Consider the following 20,355-nt stretch of genomic DNA (forward strand, 5'->3'; position numbering starts at 1 on the left):
GGGATCTCCTCCCATTGACGACTGACTAGGCCATCCTCAGCTTACATATGCATAGAGACAGGAGTCCCTCCATGTGTTTTCTTTGATTGTTTTTGTAGTCCCAGGGAGCTCTGGGGTACTGGTTAATTCATACTGTTGTTCTGCCTATGGGGCTGAAAATCCCTTCAGCTCCTTGGGTACTTTCTCTAGCTTCTTCATTGGGGACCCTGTGTTCCATCCAATAGATGACTGTGAGCATCCACTTCTGTATCAATCAGGCACTGGCAGAGCCCCCAGCTGTCGATGCATTCCAAAGTGAAATGTCTGGCAGCTTAGACAGACCACTGGCTTTCAACCTCAGTATCTATCATTTATGGTGGGTTTATGGGATATTGCCCTACTATGATTTGCATATTATCTATCTAGGAGGAGCAAGAGACAAATGTGAAGGGGAAAGTGGGTGCTAGCACCCAAAGAAAGCACTTTAGATTCTATAAGAAGCCAGGGATGTACACACTGCAGCCCTGGCTCAGAGGCAGGAGGTAGACAGGCCCCCAAGTGAATGAAAATTGGGCTCCCTTCTCCTCCGAACCAGAAGTACTCATGTGGAGCCCAACTAGATGGAGATGCTGTTCCTAAGTTTCTGGCCTCCAAGTGCACCTCAATCCCCAGGTCAGCCTAGGGACAAGTCTAAAAAAGAAGCAGAGATGTCAAAGAAGCTCCAGTCTGGCTGAGCAGAGTTCATTGGCATCTCCCGACAGCTGGCTGAGGTGGATTCTCACTGAGCAGACGAGCTAGCACCCTCAGAGAACCTACAAAGTTTTCAGGACTACTCACTCTTTGAGAGAGTGGGTACTGACCAATATTGGATGGATTTTTGTCTTTAGAGTTAGAAGTCTGGAGTTGAAAATAGAAAAGCACAGTTTTCCTGGGTGAGGAAGAAGTAAATATATCCACAAAATGAAGGTGAGAAGGAATCACCCAGCCTCCCTCTTAAAGAAGATCTCAAATCAAAGTGCTGGTGCATATGCATTATCTTAGTTAATTTAAAAATACTTTTAATGATTTTACTCTATAAGACATGATGTGGAGATTGTGTTCTAGGGTGAATTGTGAGTTTCCTAAACCCGTAGGATCACACCCAGAATAAGATTCAAAAATCATGTTCACTAAAGCAAAAAATAAGGTTTCCCCAGGAGGATGGCATTGTCTTGAATTAATCTTATTTAAAAGAAAGTAAGGTGGGATAAGTGATGCCAGTTAAGCCCTGACCGAGAAAGAAAGAAAGAAAGAGAGAGAGAGAGAGAGAGAGAGAGAGAGAGAGAGAGAGAGAGAGAGAGAGAGAGAGAGAGAGAGAAAGAAAGAAAGAAAGAAAGAAAGAAAGAAAGAAAGAAAGAAAGAAAGAAAACAAATGGGTATTAAAAATACAACTGGATTTATGCATTCGAGAGGCAGCATAGACTTTCTATGGTGCACCGGCTATAGAGGAAAGATCTAGAAGTGTTATTGCTGATTCTGATAAGGCTATTTGCTTTAGTGCAACAAAGACTTTGTATCACTGCTGTATGCACAGAGATACACTTGTATTATCAGGGATGGTAACAAAAAACCCAAAGCTGCTCCACTCTTTCAAGCACAAAGAGTTTAATGCCACATGGGACATGATATATGCAATCATAACCAGCTGTGCTTCGTAATTTTATTATTAATACCAAGAAATGCAAAAAGAGTTGTAACATATATCTATTGGCCTGGATTGCAGAATTATAGCTCATAACTAACATGGATTCATTTAACTGTACTATGTAAAATGAACTAAATTCAAATCCAGCCAACTTAACATGATTCCATGTTGCTTTGTACAAACAAACTAACAAGTTATCAAATAGTGCCTAGTTGAGAAGTAGTCCTGGATTTATAAGGAACTAGATATAACTTGGTTCTCCCTTCTATTGGCTCACACTCTTGGAACAATTGCCTCTTACTTCATGGTTAAAGAACTACAGACACACAGATAATCCTCGCCTTCACATCTCCAGCTCAGACCTCCCATGGCTCTGCTCTGGTGTCTGTATTCATATGTCTCAGACACCTAAAACTTAAAATGTACAGAAGTAAATCCCAACCCCCCATATTTTCTTTCTCCAAATTCATGGTCCTCTATCCTTAATTATGTCACCTTCATCTTTCTGGAGTTTGATGCAGATACCATTCTGTTGGCCCAATCTCTTTTCTCTCATGTCATAACCTGCCAGCTTATAGCAATATTTCCATCTTCCAGAGAATGAGCCCATCTAGGTACCATCAAGGTTCTGCCCCAACCAAGCATCATACAGTTCATAGGCACTATGATGGAGAACTCCAAGACTGCTTTCACTTCTAAGTAACCTGATCCCTGAGCAGTCTACTCTCAGCAGGTTAACTAGAGTTCTCGTTCCAATTACTAGGTTTTTCTCTGGTTCTTTGGATCTAATTAAAGACCTACAAAACAGAGACAGACTAAATCGTGAAGAAAAGATACCGAACCTGGAGATATGTGGAATGGGGCTAGTGGCCTGGTCTGTGGCATGTAGCTGCTGGTCAGGACACTTACAGAGACCTGAGATGAGCTGCATCACATGAATGTTACAAGAAGGTCTTTTCTGCCATCAGGGAAAGATACTTCTGTGATTGTTCCTGTACTCTGCAGAATCTATACATGAAATGATCTCATCTTCTGCCTATCTCCCTGGACACAAGGCAGAAATACTTAAATGAAAATATTAATGCTTTTACTTATTATTTTACATGATGTGGTAACCAAGGAAAATAGAAAAGAAAAATAAAATGTGTGTGTGTGTGTGTGTGTGCGCGCGCTCGCCCATGCATGAGAGAGAGAGAGAGAGAGAGAGAGAGAGAGAGAGAGAGAGAGAGAGAGAGAGAAAGAGACTTAACAGATGCCAGGACTTTGATTTTTTTCATGGTGTGATTTTATACCAGGAAACCAAATAAAATTCCTCTGATCCAAGAAATAATTTGGAGAGTTAATAGAAAGAAAATAAGTTAGCAGAAAAAGAACTTTCCTGTAAAAAAATAAATGAAAAGGGTTTGTGAATTCATTTTCCATGCCAATAGAAGCCTACAGTATGAGGGGTAGTAAATAGATAGATAGACTGGCAGACAGACAGATAGATATGAAATAAGGTAGAAGGATGACAGATACAGATTATAAAAGAATATAGATAAATGATAGAATAAAGAGATTAGATAAAGTCTTAAGATAGAGTCTTAGTTAGGGTTACTATTGTTGTGATGAAACTCCATGACCAAAAGCAAATCAGGAAGGAAAGGGTTTATCTGGCTTAAACTTACACATTGGAGTCCATCATTAAAGGAAGCAAGGACAGAAACTCAGACAGGGCAATAACCTGGAGGCAGGAGCTGATTGGAAGGCCATAGAGAAGTGCTACTTATTGGCTTGCTCCTCCTGGTTTTGCTCAACCTGCTTTCTTTCCTTTTTTTTTTTTTTTGTTTTCTCTACATTCTTTTTCTTTATTACATATTTTCCTCAATTACATTTCCAATGCTATCCCAAAAGTCCCCCACACCCCCCCACTCCCCTTCCCACCCATTGCCATTTTTTGGCTCTGGCGTTCCCCTGTACTGGGACATATAAAGTTTGCCTGTCCAATGGGCATCTCTTTCCAGTGATGGCCAACTAGGCCATCTTTTGATACATATGCAGCTAGAGTCAAGAGCTCTGGGGTACTGGTTAGTTCTTAATGTTGCACTTACAGGGTTGCAGATCTCTCTAGCTCCTTGGATACTTTCTCTAGCTCCTCCATTGGGGGCCCTGTGATCCATCCAATAGTTGACTGTGAGCATCTACTTCTGTGTTTGCTAGGCCCTGGCATAGTCTCACAAGAGACAGCTATATCACGGTCCTTGCAACAAATGCTTGCTAGTGTATGCAATGGTGTCATCATTTGGAGGCTAATTATGGGATGGATCCCTGGATATGGCAGTCTCTAGATGGTCCATCCTTTTGTCTCAGCTCCAAACTTTGTCTCTGTAACTCCTTCCATGGGTGATTGTTTCCATTTCTAAGAAGGGGCAAAGTGTCCACACTTTGGTCTTCGTTCTTCTTCAGTTTCATGTGTTTTGCAAATTGTACCTTATATCTTGCTATACTAAGTTTCTGGGCTAATATCCACTTATCAGTGAGTACATATCATTTGAGTTCTTTTGTGATTGGGTTACCTCACTCAGGATGATGCCCTCCAGGTCCAACCATTTGCCTAGGAATTTCACAAATTCATTCTTTTTAATAGCTGAGTAGTACTCCATTGTGTAAATGTACCACTTTTTTTGTATCCATTCCTCTGTTGAGGGGCATCTGGGTTCTTTCCAGCTTCTGGCTATTATAAATAAGGCTGCTATGAACATAGTGGAGCATGTGTCCTTCTTACCGGTTGGGACATCTTCTGGATATATGCCCAGGAGAGGTATTGCGGGATCCTCCGGTAGTACTATGTCCAATTTTCTGAGGAACTGCCAGACTGATTTCCAGAGTGTTTGTACAAGCTTGCAATCCCACCAACAATGGAGGAGTGTTCCTCATTCTCCACATCCTCGCCAGCATCTGCTGTCACCTGAATTTTTTATCTTAGCCATTCTGACCAACAGATTGGGAAAGGATCTTTACCTATCTTAAATCAGATAGAGGGCTAATATCCAATATATATAAAGAACTCAAGAGGGTGGACTCCAGAAAATCAAATAACCCTCTTAAAAGATGGGGCTCAGAGCTAAACAAAGAATTCTCACCCAAGGAATACCAAATGGCTGAGAAGCACCTGAAAAAATGTTCAACATCTTTAATCATCAGAGAAATGCAAATCAAAACAACCCTGAGATTCAACCTGCTTTCTTATTGGACCCAGTACCACAGCCCAGGGATGGGACCACCCACCTTGGGCTGGACCTGCCCTCACTAATCAGTAGTTGATAAAATGCCTTACAGCTTGATTTCATGATATAGATTATAATCTATATCTGATGATATATATTATTTTCTTAGTTGAAGGTTCCTCCTTTCAGATAACTCTAGCTTGTATCAAATTGACATAAAAGTGTCCAACACAAATGAGTATGTAGTTAGATGATATAGATGATACATCTGTATGATGCAGATACATAGATATTGATGAGTGATAGAGTTAAAATATCCAAACTCAAATTAAAGAAAATATTACATTTACAAAACATCAAGGCATGTTGAAAATGTATATTTTAAAGATTACAAAACTTCATAATAATTATTAACTGTTGATGTAAAAGAAACATCCTCAGCATACATTTGTAGAGGGGAAAAAATCATAAGTTCTGAAATGTGAAGAAGAGGAACTAGCATTCCTTCCTTTAATCTCGGTTATTATGTTCTCTGGAAGCTGTGAGAGATGAGCAAATCAGGGATGAGAGTGAACAGCAGAAGCAGGCTGAGAGAGGGAAGGATGTGAAGTGGGAAGGATGCACAGGAGCGACCCTGGCTCTAAACTGTGCCTGTGCTCACAGTGCCTCTAGGGCTGACACAAGTGAAGAAAGGCCTTTCTTTCATGGGAAGAGCATTACTGACCCCAGCCCATCCTTCTCTTCCTCTCCCAGTTGTTCCAAGCTGTTGTCCCTTCCTTAGAACCCCACACCTCCACACACATGTCAGTTGCATTTCTTCTAAGACATGACCCCTTATTTTCTTCACATACTTTACAAGTAAATTAACCACTAGACAACTTTAACAGCCTACTTCTTTAACTCTGCTAATAACTATGGCAATCTCTACAGTGCTCTACAGAATTTGGGGATGGAATGCCTTTTAATCCTGCTTGTTCAAGAGTTAAGTTTGCATTTACTTAGTGCTCCCAGATGCAGTTAATTTGATTTATAAATTTCAGTAAAGGCTAAGAACTTTAAATTATTTAAAACATTCCCAAAATGCACTTGTAATTCTGAATGGATAAATTGCTATTTTCCTTTGAGAGTCCAGATGGTTGACTCTCACTTTCATAAATACAATTTCATCTCATTAAAATCATACTGCATGTAGAAAAACAACTCTACATAGGTCTGAAGTATGTACATCCAATCCCAGAATGTATTGATTTTTAAAAATTATTGATGTTTATTAAAAGCTCCGTTTTACACTTTCCTCTGTTTTGGATTTGACCTACAACATAGTAAGGCATTCCCACAGAATTTAAGTGCTTGCTTAGAGATCATTAAATCTCCTAAAGAGAAGTTCCTGTGGTGAGCTTAAAACTCTCAATAACAAGAAACACCACCCCTTGGCCTGGAGTTTGGGGATTTCAAAATCTTGATGCTAGGCACGTGTCCATACTTAGAGAGACATTTTCACCCCTTGCTGTGTTTTAGCAATTATGTCTAAAGAGAGCACAATTTTTTTTTAATATGAAGTTTTTTTTTTTCAAATGTCATTTGAAGAAGACTCATACTGTTCCCTCATAAGGCAGAAGGTTGTGAATTAGTGCATTCTCTTAAGGAAGCATCAGTAGCCGTGACTCAGGGCCAAGCCAGTGTTTGATACCTCACATTCAAAGCATAAGATTCAAAAATTTCTTTATCAGAGTACTGACTTTTCTAAAAGTTCATGCTAGCCAATCTGATGCTGTGACTTAAATTCCCATCAAAAAAAATCTATAAGAGACTGGAGAGATGACTCGGGAGTTAAGATAATTGGCTGTGCCTGCAGAGGACACAGCTCAGTTCCTAACACCCATATGGTCTGTAACTCTAGTTCCAGGGTATCTATCACTGTCTTCCTACCTCCACTGGCACCTGCATACATGTGGTGCACATATACACACAGATAAACAAACACATGCTTATGCACACATACACACGCACACACAAATACATATACCACATAAACAAATACACACACTAATATTTTTTAAAATACACTTAACAAGTCCCACTGTGAACAGTAGGAATTTAAAAATAGACCTGACACAGAAGTTCCCTATTAACTAGTGGAGAAAGCACCCTAGTTGCTATTAGCAAATGCTACCATATTCATAGGTCTTTGTTGCAGTCTGTAAAATGTGCCTTGGTTATTTCATCTGATGGCAACATTCATCTAAATGTAATTTCAATATGGAACAAATTGTAGGCTCATTGTTTTTTTGTTTTATTTATTACTTATTTTCCTCAATGACATTTCCAATGCTATCCCAAAAGTCCCCCATACCCTCCCCCCCACTTCCCTACCCACCCATTCTCATTTTTTTGGCCCTGGCGTTCCCCTGTACTGGGGCATACAAAGTTTGTGTCTCCAATGGGCCTCTCTTTCCAGTGATGGCCGACTAGGCCATCTTTTGATACATATGTAGCTTGAGTCAAGAGCTCCGGGGTACTGGCTAGTTCATAATGTTGTTGCACCTACAGGGTTGCAGATCTCTTTAGCTCCTTGGATACTTTCTCTAGCACCTCCATTGGGAGCCCTGTGATCCATCCAATAGCTGACTGTGAGCATCCACTTATGTGTTTGCTAGGCCCCTGCCTAGTCTCACAAGAGACAGCTATATCTGGGTCCTTTCAGCAAAATCTTGCTAGTGTATGCAGTGGTGTCAGCGTTTGGAAGCTGATTATGGGGTGGATCCCTAGATAAGGCAGTCTCTAGATGGTCCATCCTTTTGTCGCAGCTCCAAAACAAAACACCCATGGAAGGCTCATTGTTTTAATATCATGATACATTAATGGATTTAGATTGAGATGTGGCTACCATTGGAAATATGTAGAAACCTTTGCTAGTCATAGTCCTTGAAGGACAGCACTAATCATATTGTCCCATTATTAACACTATAACCTGCCTCTATCAATGAACCACTGAAATATAGAAAGCATGTCTCCTTTAGCATAAATGTTCCAGATTGATATTACAGTTGATTTGTTCAAAGAAGAAATAAATTGTATCTCATAGTTCCACAGTTGGAATGTTGAATGTTTAGAATAATATGAGCATAACTCTTTTTATTTTACTGCCTGGTAAGAATCAAGGATAAACAGAGCATTAGTAAATTGACCAAACCATGAATCTTTCTGTTGCAGCTCATGTAAACATAAAACCACAAAATACATAAGTTGTTTTAGAGATTTCTCCTGGGGCTAATCATCAGAGGAATGGAGATCAGAATGAAAATGAGATAGCATCTTGTACCTGTTAGAATTGAGACTAATGAAAGATAATAGATAATATGTATGGATCAAGACTTTGGAGAAATCAGAGTCATTTTACACCATTAGTGGAAATCAAAATTGTTATGGACATTTAAAATACACACACACACACATACAGTATTTATGTAAACTCAAAACAGTAACTCCTGAGAATATAATGAATAAAATCAGTACCTCACAGAGACATCTGCACCCCAAGTTCACTATAGCCTTAATCCCAGAAAATGATTTATGGAAACAAACTAGTGGCTGTCAGTGGATGAATGGGTAAGGTGGCTTGAATATGGTTGGCCCAAGGAATGGCAATATTAGGAGTTGTGGCTTTCTTAGAGTAGGTGTGGCCATGTTGAAGGAAGTATGTCACTGTAGGGATGGGCTTAAAGGATGCCTAAAGGACAGCCTTCCCCTGTTTGCCTTCAGAACAAGATGCAGAACTCTCAGCCCCTTCTCCAGTGCCTGCACAGACATTACCATGCTCCCAAACTTGATGATCAGGGACTGAACCTCTGAACCTGTAAGTCAGCCCCAATTAATTGTTGTCCTTGTAAGAGTTGCCTTAGTCACCGTGTCCCTTCACAGCTATGGAAACCCTAAGACAATAGGTAAAGAAGGATAAAGTGTAGTGATACAAAAGATCATATTCTACTTTGAAAGAGACGAGAATTCTTTATGAGCAACAACATGGGTTGGTCAAATGAAATAGTCCAGGTACAGAGAGTCAAACACATTATGACCTTGCTCCTGGTTGAATGTAAAAAGATATGAATCCATAAACTCACAGAGCAAAAAGGTGTTTGTCAAAACCTACAGCAAGGAATGGACAAAAACAAGTTTTAAAAATGTAGTCAGGGTTCTAAATGAGGAAAGATTTTCAGAGCTTACTGTAGAGTAAGAGAAGAATCACTCACATTAACATTAAAAGTTTGCTGAGGATAAAATTTCAGTGCTCTATCCATTTAGAAGGAGCTATGCAGGGTTTTGGGTGAGCCATTTTGCTGTCCTGAATGACAGTATACAGTGAGGATCACTACCAATCTCATGAGATACATATTTCAAAGTATCATATATCACATTAAAGAGGAGAGGAAACAATTTCGTCTTGGAGGGAAAAATACAGTCTAAGATACTATATGTGTGTACATAATCTATTTAATAACAACACAAAGTTTAATACTCTCAAGGTCAAGTGGCTATGTGTGCTTCTTCCAATACTGTACACTTCAGGCAGTTACAGAGGAAGCCTGTACATTTCAGTACAATGGAATGCATCCTGGTCTGTCCAAGTCCCATTGCTGTCCTCTGCCCCACTTCTATGAAATCTTATTAGGTTTGCTGATTCTTCTGATGCACACTACACACACACACACACACACACACACACACACACACACACACACACATACACACACACAAACACACACACACACACACACACACACACACACACATACACACACACACACATCTGAGTGCATGAGGAATCACCTCAGCAGCCCATTGCCTCTGCACTGGGCAAATGCCTTCTTAATTTGAAAATGAATAATCTGCTGACCTGTTCAAAATAAAGTGATTAGCAATCTTCTCCACTGAAGATGACACTAACTTGAACTTAGCTACTTGAGTATTTCAGGAATGCTTGATTCCCTAATCCTCTTGACACAACATCACAACAAAGCTCAGGGTTGCCTTCTTTTTTCCAGATAAGCTTAGTGGAATTTCAAGTGGAGATGAGGTAAGGCTTATATCTTCTTACTTCCCTCTGCTCAGATGGTGAAATAAGGTGGGTGTATAATGTCCTGGTGATATTTTATGTATTTGGGTGTTGTTCCTGCAAATTTACTGATGTCCTCTTGGCATTTGGAAGAGGCTGGCATTGTATTTAGGTTAAAAGGCATCATTCCTGGATGCATCTGCATCACTAGGTCCTATTGTAGTGCATTGTGGGGAATGGGTCCATTATAAGACCCACAGCAACTCAGTGGAAATGACAGAGCATTACATCCATGGCAAATTTAAGAGCATTTTGGGAAATTTTCATGCTATGCTTTATCTATTTCTCTATATTTTAGTGACAGTAAATTTCTGTGAGGCTAGGGTACTGGAGACAATCTGCACATCACACAATACACAAATACCCAACATCAATTCCCAGAAATCAGGGGTCTCTCTCCAAGCAAAGATGTTGGGTAAACTCACATAAATATGACACCATGTCTCTGAAACTTAAAACTTTGACATATCAAGCCAAGAAACATGAATACACAACATATTTGTGAGAGACAATCACTAAAGCACTATTCTGTTTCTATTCTGTTTCAATAAATGCCTTATGAAAATCTATTCTGTTTCAATAAATGCCTTATGAGAAGAAGATTAGAAATATGTAAAGCAAATAACAATTGATGTCCCAGGTTACTGAACTGTGGGCCTTACCTTTCTGGCTCAATTTTGACCAACTGTTTGGAAACTCTGACCAAGGGTATGTTATTTCTTCACTAGCAGAGGAACAGATAAGAACATGATGTAAATTCTAGAAAGCTGGAGGGGCTGGGCAGATGGCTATTCTGAGGATCTGTGGTAAATTTCTAATGTCCACATAACACCTAACAACTTACTGAGACTTCAGTTCCAGGGGATCCGACACCCTCTTCTGGATCCCACGGGTACTGCATGCACATGGTACATAGGTATATATGCAGGCACAATAATCATAAATAATAAAAAATAAATCTTTAAATTCTTTGTCAGAAAGCAACATGAGCTCCACTGCAGAGCTGAGCGGGCCCTCCTGCACCCTTCCCAGGACAAATTCTACCCAGGGATGGGAATATTGCCCATGCACAGTAGTATAAAGAAAGTTTGAAGTATCTCACCTAGGGAAGGCATCAGGGCCTAGTAAGAGGGAACATGACAATTAATCCTTGTATGCCATGTTCTGCCAAAGCAGAACTAGCAATCCTAGATAGTAAATCATTTTGGTAGAGCTAGAAATGGATTTTTGATTGATTGATTGAATGATTGACTGATGATTTAAATATCTACGGAGATCTAAGTGAATCCCCACAATCTGATATTTTCCTAAAAGAAAAATATAGTTTTTGCATGAAAAAAAAGAAAAAAAGAAGCCATCTATGTTTGCTCCTGAAGCTTTTCTATCCTTTGCCTTATTATCACCAAGTCTTTAGGCAGTCTTGAACTTGAAGCTGAAACAATGTAATTTCCTTTGGATAATCACTATCCTGGTGTCTCATTTTCACACAGCTTCATCAAAATGGCATGGAATGTATTTACCATCTGTAGGACTGCTGATTGCATGGAACACATTAGTGTTCGGTAGGAGATATTAGTTATTCCATTTTCCTTATAACAGGTATACTTTAAATAGGACTGAATATATGAATAACAGATTCAAATGTAATATTCAAATAGTCCATAAATAGCTTGAAGTCTGTGTACCTCAATATTGTTATATAGAGGATAATATCTGTGTAGTCATAATAATCTTAGATTCCTGCTAATACAATTAGAATTGTCCTGGTATATCATGTGTACTATTTGAAGGGGAAAAAGATGTAATGTTACCATAGACATTTAGAAATAAATAATTATTTTTAGTAAAAATAACTGGACAATTTTTAAATAGGGCATCTGGATAACAGTAATTAATTGTCAGGTTTTCAAAGCCAGCACTCATGTCTGTACGTTCTGGTAAGGCACAGCATTGAAGCACAGCTGTGCTACATTATTTTGTTGAAATGCATTTTAACTTTAAAACGTGGCTGCCACATGCTTTACTATAAAAAGTCTTAAGAGAAATAAGGATGGAAAAAGTATCCTCTAGAATTTAAAAAAAAAAAGTGATTGTTGCATTTGGAAATGACTGGGGTTTGAAACTTATGGTCAGAAGACTTTATAGAGAAGAAAATATTGAAAAACAATAGGTTTTATTAATATTATTTTTCTATTCTTTGAGAATGTAATTACATCATTTCCTTCCTCCAAGTTTTCCAATGTACTGCCCGCCTTTTATTTCAAATTCATGCTGTTTTTTTTTCTTCAATTGTTGTTATTGTTGTTGCAGTGTGTGTGTTTTCATATGTGTGCAAGTGCATGTGTTTATGTGAATGGGTGTGTGTGTATGTGTGCTTACAGGTGTGTCTTTATGTGTGTGTGCATGTGTGCTTGTGTTGGGGATATGTGTGTAGGACAGAAGCCAACCTGAGCTGCTGTTTCTACATAACTTTCTACCTTATTTACCTCTTATTGGCCTGGAGCCCTCCTTTATGCCTAAGCTGGGGACAGCCAAGCTCAGAGATGATCCTGTCCCTCTGGGACTTGTCCTCAGTGCTAGGATTACAGGCATTCACAGTGCCTCACTCAGCATTCTTATTCTGACCCTGAGAATCAAACTGAACTTCTAATTCCCACTAAACAATTATTTTACTGAGAATCTTTCAGATCCTTGTTCAGTTGCTTTAAACAGGGGCTAAGTGATCAACTCTGAGTGCCCTAGACCTGGTCCTCTTGCCAAGGCATCAGTGGCTTTGGGATTGCAGGTATGGGTCACACAGCTACTGACATTTTATTCTAAAACTAAAACATTGTAGACTGTTTTACCACCTCTATCTCTTCAATTCCTCCCCCCACCCCATTTGATGTTTTGTGATGCAACTGTGACTGTGATGGTGTTGTGAGCCCTTAGGAGAAGTCCGACCACAGAGATTCCATTAAAAGACAGTTTCCAGCATGCTTTTTCCAACAGTTATTAGTACAGTGTGGCTATTGTCTGTCTTCCACAGTACCAGCTTTCAAAGACTTGTCAACAAAGCTGACAACTCTGAGAACGGTCAACCTTTAGGCATTGGGACCTGGTGGCAGGCAGCTAGGTTATTGAGGAATGTCTTGAAGAAATAGGACCCTGGCTCTTCCCTCACACTTTTTGCCTCTAGACCACTGGCAGAACAGTTTTAGTTTGCACCACACATGACAGCCTCAAAGCCAAGGCGCCAGTCAGGACAAATCAATAGAACTGTGAAGGAGAGCAGCCATTTGTATGTACCTGTGTCGTATCTCAGAGAGTTTCAGAGTAAAGGAATGATTAAGAGCACTGAGAAGGGCCACACCTTTGCAAGACAGTCTGGTGTAAGCTCCGGGAATACCCATTTCTCTAAGAAGATTCCTGCAACACTCACAGCTAATTGTTTTTTTCTTTAGGATTCTCTAACAACTCACAGCCTCACTTGGGCATCTGAGAGAGAGCGTCATTATCACCTGGGATAGAGAAGCATTGCCTTGAACTTTTTATTACCTGGAGATGTTTGCTATCCTGCCAGTTTTACCTTGCAGGTTCTTCTCTGTGCTTGATTGGAAAGGAATGGTCCTGATATTGCTACCAGAGTTTCCAGTGCTACCTCAGACCCAATCATTTAGTTGACTTCAGTGATAAGCTTAGGGTCATGAACTAGGTGAGGTCTTTTAACACTCCTTAGCTTCATTGGTCTTGATAGACCATTTAAGAGGCAAAGTTGGTGTTTGATACCCCAAGTAAACAGAGGGACTTCCTTGTGAGGGATCTTTTTAGTGACAAAGGGAATTCACATCATTACCATGTCAACTCACTAACAATGATACAAAATGATAGTATGTAGCATGTGTACATCTCATGTGGGAAGAGCAAAGTTGGCAATGCACTACACATGATCACCATGGCATCTTCCCAGAGGATCTGTGTCCAATTTCTAGAGGATCTGCATTCGGCTCTGCAGAAGATCTGTGTCCAATTCCTAGTGTGCACATGGCAGCTAACAACTTTCTACAACTTCAATTCCAGGGGTTCTGACCATGTCTTCTGGACTCCTCAGGTAATGCATGTCTATGGTATACAGACATATATGCAGGCACAACACTAATACACACACACACACACACACACACACACACACACTAAATAAGTAAATAAATACTTTTTAAAATAGTTTAAAGCAGCTAGTTAGGAGGTTGAGCCAAGAGGATCTCTTGAATGGCAAAAGTTTAAGGCCAGCCTTGACAACAGAGATAGACATAATGCAAACATAAGAGGGGAATGAGGACAAGAAGAAGGGAAGGTAGAAGGAATCATCCTGGCAGAGGAAGCCCTGAGTTGAACTGGGGTTGGATGTTTTCAGCTAAGATTTAATCACATAATTGAATCTGTAAGGTCTCCACTGGCTTTCAACAGTTCTCCCTTTGATCCTTTGTAGTGGAGGAGTAAAAGTGGGTAGTGTGATTTATTTTTAAGCTTTTTGCATCTTCCAAAGACAGTTATTATGACCAGAGAGATTTCTCTTTCCGTGATGAAAAATAGAGCACTCCACCCTTTCCCTGCAGTTCATTGATCTTGTGTTTATACTCTGGGACTCAGAGTTCCTGAGGCCCACTCCACATCTTCAGCTTTCTTTTCTAAGGTGGGAGACTTTAGTAAGAACACTAAGAGGAACCTATACAATGCCAACAAGAGGAACAAGATATTCTGTATCTGATAGCTCAGACTTCTGTGAGTAGATCCTTATGTATAGCTGTTTACTCCTTCTCTTCCCCCTCCTCCTTCTCTTCCTCTTTCTCTTCCCCTTCCCTTCCTTCTTTCCATCTCCTCCTCCTTCTCTTCGTGATCCTCTTTCTCTTCTTCTTCCTTCCCTATTCCTATTCTTAATCCTTCTCCATGTCTTCTTCCTTCTCCTTTTCTTTTCTTCCCCTTCCTTCCTCCACTTTCTACCGCTCCTCCTTTTTTTCCTCTTCCTCCTCCTCTTGGTCCTTTTACACCACCCCATTTCTCTTTATCTTCCTCCTCCCTCTGTCTCCTCCTCCCCTCCCCTACCTTTCTCTTCCTTCCCTCCTCTTTCTCCCCTCCCTCCTCTTCCTTGTCTAGGCATATCCTTCCTCCCCCACCGCACCTGTTATTCCTCCTCCTCCTCCTCCTCCTCATCCTCCCCCTCCCCCTCTTCCTCCTCCTCCTCCTCCCCCTTCTTCACCTCCACCTCCTCCTATAACTTTCACTTCAGCCTACTGAAGGTATGATTGCACCCCTGTCCCCATTCTTGGCTGTGTGGGAAAGACTAGTGTAATCCATAGATTGCACACTGTGGCATTTGATAATAAACCCCTAAGACATGTTAAGTTTTACAGTTATTATTAGAAATACAAATAGAGCAAAGATATTTAATGAGTTTTTAAGAGGACTATATATTTGTGCTGAGCAGAAGTATATAGGTGAGATAATTGGGAGAAACCTGAGACCCCTCTGGGACAGAGTACAATAAGAACAAAAGCAAGTGAACTAGTTTCTAAGTAGGGTAATAAGACATCTTTAGAATTTACTGTTTGCTGAGTCAGGCTAAGAGGGTGGGATCAGAAGTCAGTTGAATACCCCATCCTCCAAGAACTATACTCAGTGGGTATGGACCCACCCCTAAAATGACTCTTCACTCTCTATCAGATGCCCTGGATTGAATGTTTATCTGTCCCACCACACCATATGTTGAAAATTTAACTTGAGATGTCAATGAATTAGAAAGAGGTGATTAAGTCATTAGAGTGGGTCTCTAATGACTATGGTTAATGCTGTGATGAAAAGAACCAGAGTGTTTCCTTCTCTGCTTTCCTCTGTTGGTCCACACAGGGAAAGAGTGTGTCTATGAACCCTGAAGCCAGCCTCCAGGCTGAGTTCCTGGCACCTTCAAGCTGCACTCTCAGGATCCAGGATTGTGAGATATACATCTTGCTTTTGTATTATTTGTTTAGACTACAGTATATTATTGTATCAACCTAAATAGCATCAGTCCACTCAACCAAGGTTCACAGCTTCCATATTAAACTCCTTTATGTCAGCCAAGTTTCACCGTAATTAAACAATTTAACCAAAAGTTTCATAAGCACAGGGACAGAGAATATGAAAGGAAGTCACCATGGAAACAGTGACTCTCTGGTTGAAGCTTGCACCTTCTTCTCAACAACCCCATGTGAAAAATGATTCTGTGGCTACAAGGAGCAGAGGAGTGGAAGAGCTAGATGCTTGAAAGAAGGAACTATCATCTGAGGGTGGACTCAGTGATTCAGTGCAGAACTCTGATATCTATATACAAAAGTCTAAATGCATAGGAGTGCGGAGCACCATCAGTGGATCAGCAACATTCCAGTTTGTCTTGCTGGCCTCCTACGATCCCTGAAATCCACACATGGTTTTCTAGTTATCACTGCAAAATTAATAGAAAGTTCAAAGAGAAATTTTTGTGTTTGGCCTGCAGTTGCTGCCGCCTCCTCTTTCTCCTCCTCGTCCCTCTCCACCTCCTCTGCTTCCTCCTACTTCTCCAACTTCTTTTTTCTATTTCATTTCTCTAAATCTCATCTAATACTTGTATGTTGTGTAAAGGAATGTAGACACACATAGACACACTCATGTACTCAGTTCTGTACATTCATGTATACATACATGAGATTTCATATGCAAAATTGACTCTGTTTTTAAAGATAATGTGTTTAATTCTCTCTCTCTCTCTCTCTCTCTCTCTCTCTCTCTCTCTCTCTCCTGTCTGTCTTTCTCTTTCTCTTTCTGAATGTGTGTGCATGTGCTCTGTGCTCTGTGGCTCTGTGTGGTATGGTGATGGTGGTGGTTAGTGTGTGTTTGTGTGTGTGTGTGTGTGTGTGCGTGTGTGTGTGTGTGTGTACCCACGTGCATGTGTATATATGTGTGAGATGAAGAGAAAGATGAGAGAGAGAGAGAGAGAGAGAGAGAGAGAGAGAGGTGGGTTACTAGAGAGGCCACCAGAATGCACTGGAAACCTGAGACTAAAGTTCTAGATGGTGGTAAGCCACATAATATGGATGCTGTAAACTTTAGTCATATCGCCTCTAATAGCAGTATGATAGTTGACCAAATCTCCAGCACCATATGTTTAAAGTCAGGTGGATATAATGCATGCTTGTATTTTGGGTTAAATAAGTCATCTATATTAAGTATGATTAGATATACACCTACTTGTGGTTTTTCTTGCCTTTCAAAGGATTTATTTAAAATAATTTGCTCCTGATTCACTCACTGTCTAGTAGACTGTCAAGGGAGGTCATATTTCAGACTACAGATTTTGAAAGGCAAGAGCCATTTTGGCTTTACTATGAACTGAATTTTGAGAATGCAACAAGAAGATGAGTTGAGCAAGTCTGTGGTCCTCCTCTGGCTATTAACTTAATGGTAGCCTGTCTTTATTCAGATTTTTAATCACTTAACCCTAACCCTAACCCTAACCCTAACCCTAACCCTAACCCTAACCCTTTATCTCCTCCAATAAAACTCAAAGAACCTCCTAGTTTAGAAAGTCTTCAGTAGCTAATATGGCTGAAGAGAAAGATATCTGAAGATTAATAATGTAAACAGACCTGTACATGGTGGCTTCAAGTGGATGCTCAAATGAAACGTTCCTGTCTGGGAAAGAAAACTCTCTAGATGTCTGTGATAGCCTGGGATGAAAAGTAACCATGGTAGTTTAAACACCTTGAAGTAATGAGTTGGCACTAAAGGAGATTAATAGGGGGTGTCAATGAGGAGAGATCATGGGGGTTTGACTTAAAGCTGCCAAGGGAAAGGTAGCTTCAAGGCCTGCCAGATCTCCACAGTGATATGGAAATGGGCATCTGGATTTCAAAGGGTGGCAAATCCTGGAGATTTAGAAGGTGATTGGATAAAGAAGGATCTGGATTTTTTTTAAAAAAAATATCACATAGGAAGTGAGCAAAAGGGAAATAAGGATATCCAGCTTCTGTCAGTACATTGTTTGTAATATGAAAAAGTAATTGGACTGGTTGATGTGTTAGGAGATGTGGGGTCATATGAGATCAACAAAAGAGGATTTTAAAACGTGATTATAATGATGATGTTTAGGAGTGAAAAAAAATAAGAACAAAGAATTTTAGGGTTATCTCTAACCTTTTAATACGATAGAGCCATCCTAGACTACTTGAGACTCTGTGAAACAAACAAACAAACAAACAAAATGAACAACCCAGTAAAATAAAATTGAGTAAAGGATTGGACTGGCCATTTTACTTAGAAATATGATTCGGAATGATCCATACCAAGATGACCTCTGTAGAATTCCCCCATCAACAGAATCCAGAGGGCTCGTGAGATAATGGTAGTGAATGGATAAAATGACAGAGAGCTCTGAGAACCTTTGAGTTATTTGAAGTTCTAGAGCAGAAAAACAGCCACAGCTGAAGGGACACCTGGGCAAAAAGCAGGAAAAATAACCCCATGCAGCACACGTTTCCCTCCTGTTGAGAGTGATCCACGTGGCATTTTATAGAAAGCAAGGAAGAGAAAACAACTAAAGATACCACCCCACCCGACCCTTAAGTGTGGAGTAAGGCTTGCAACATCTAGATTTGAATCACAGAAGGCTAACTGGTTGCTTCAATGTATCCACAGCCTTTCAAAGCTGCACTCACTATGGGTACTGTGGACAGATCATAGTTAAAAAGCCTCTGAACTTAAAACATGGTCTCTATTGACCAATTAAGAACATGAGAATTAACATAGCAGTCACTGCAAAAAAGAAAAAAAAAACTTTCTTTTTGGGAGTTATACACTTTCGAAGTGGAGCTAGTCACTCCAGGTTGGATCCTCACAAGGCCATGCTTACGACCACCATTTTATGCCTTGGCAGAGATCAGCCCTGTGGGCCTCCACTGTGGGTTTAGTCTCCTGTTCTTCCCCACATGGTCTATTTGTCCCATTTGGGTCTGGAATGATGTACATATATCATTCTTTCTTTGCTGGACCCTGGATCCTTCATTGTCCACAAGAAGTGTCTCTTGGTTATTCAGTTGGTTACAACCCAACTTAGATTATAAAGGGACATACATATAACCTATTTATCCACATGAACACTTTTCCATTTCTTATCTGTTCGTTTTTCAAAATCCTATTAAATATTTCAGAAAGGGTGAGGAACACAAGTTAGTTGCAGCTTACCCCACCCCTGCCAGAGAGGATGCCTGCCTAGAGAATGAGCAGCTTGCAGTGGCTGTTACACTGGCCAAGGGAATTGATAGGTACTTTGATCAGATAATAAAGACAAAGAGCTCATTTTCCCTTACATGGATTGTCAAATGCAATATTTGTGTTTCTATTCTAAAATTTCTTCTGATGCTCGATCCATTTTTTTTGTACTTTTTATTAATTTTGAGACAGGTTTCTCATGCATCTTGGGCTGACCCTGAGTTCACCCTGTAGTCAGGATGCCCTTAGTCTACTGATGCCCTGCCTCCTCCTCCGAAAGCTTGGAATCACGATGAGCACTTAGGTGCCCTGCTTAACGTTAAGATTCTTAGAGGGCTCCAGATAAACCAGCTGTGAACAAGTCAACACCACAATAACAATGACACCAACAATCGTAACCACAATGGGAAGACAGTGAAGAGGAAGATAGCAGTGACCCTTGGGAGAGAAGTACCTACCTAACACCTGCAGCTCTTCATAGCTCGGCCTAAGCCTTTCAACCTCTTTGTTGCAGCTGAGACAGGAGACCCCTAATTACAAGCCTCCAACTCCTTGCATGCAAGAACCAAGCAGCAGACAACTACTTGGAGTTATCCAATTCCACAGTGGAGAAAGCTTTCTAATGTAGAAAATATGAAAATTAACACTTACTTAAAAATGAGACTCTGGAAACCTTGATGCTGAATGAAGAATTAACATTAAAATCTTAGTGTTTTCTTGAAGTTTCTGGAAGTTTTGTGTTCCTATATACTGGTACTCAATTTATACTTACATCTCATATCAACCTATTAGACAAACAAAAGCCCCATACCAAATTCCTGTCTTGTCTTGCAGTTTTATTTCATTTGTCGATCCTCAGGGCCAAGCTTATTTCCTAAGCTCCCTAAGGGGAGCTCAGTAAACCAAGCTTCCCAGAGGTCAAAGCCACATCCAGGCTGCTGTGTCTGTGATCCTGGTTATCAAGTGGAGGTGGGCTTCCCTTAGCAGTTTTCATCATGTTTAGCCCTTGAGATGATAAAACTGCAGGCATCTTATGGCTGTCATTGTGTCCAGTCCTCCAGGATTTAGTGACTTTGAACAATAAATGTAGACAGGAATTCTTTTCAGGTTTGTGA

General features: G+C 40.2%; 1 protein-coding gene and 1 long non-coding RNA gene across 6 annotated transcripts in view; one reads left to right on the plus strand and one right to left on the minus strand.

Moving 5' to 3' along the window:
• Positions 1 to 20,355, minus strand: part of Csmd1 (CUB and Sushi multiple domains 1) — a 1,642,848-nt gene that overhangs the window by 1,380,636 nt on the left and 241,857 nt on the right. The gene's annotated exons all lie outside the window — the stretch shown is intronic.
• On the plus strand, positions 12,213 to 19,962 carry Gm39136. The gene is made up of 2 exons (XR_870166.3): positions 12,213 to 14,743; positions 19,433 to 19,962. It is a non-coding gene; the product is annotated as a predicted gene, 39136 (long non-coding RNA).

Source organism: Mus musculus, chromosome 8 (assembly GCF_000001635.26).
Source record: "Mus musculus strain C57BL/6J chromosome 8, GRCm38.p6 C57BL/6J".
Taxonomy (NCBI): domain Eukaryota; kingdom Metazoa; phylum Chordata; class Mammalia; order Rodentia; family Muridae; genus Mus; species Mus musculus.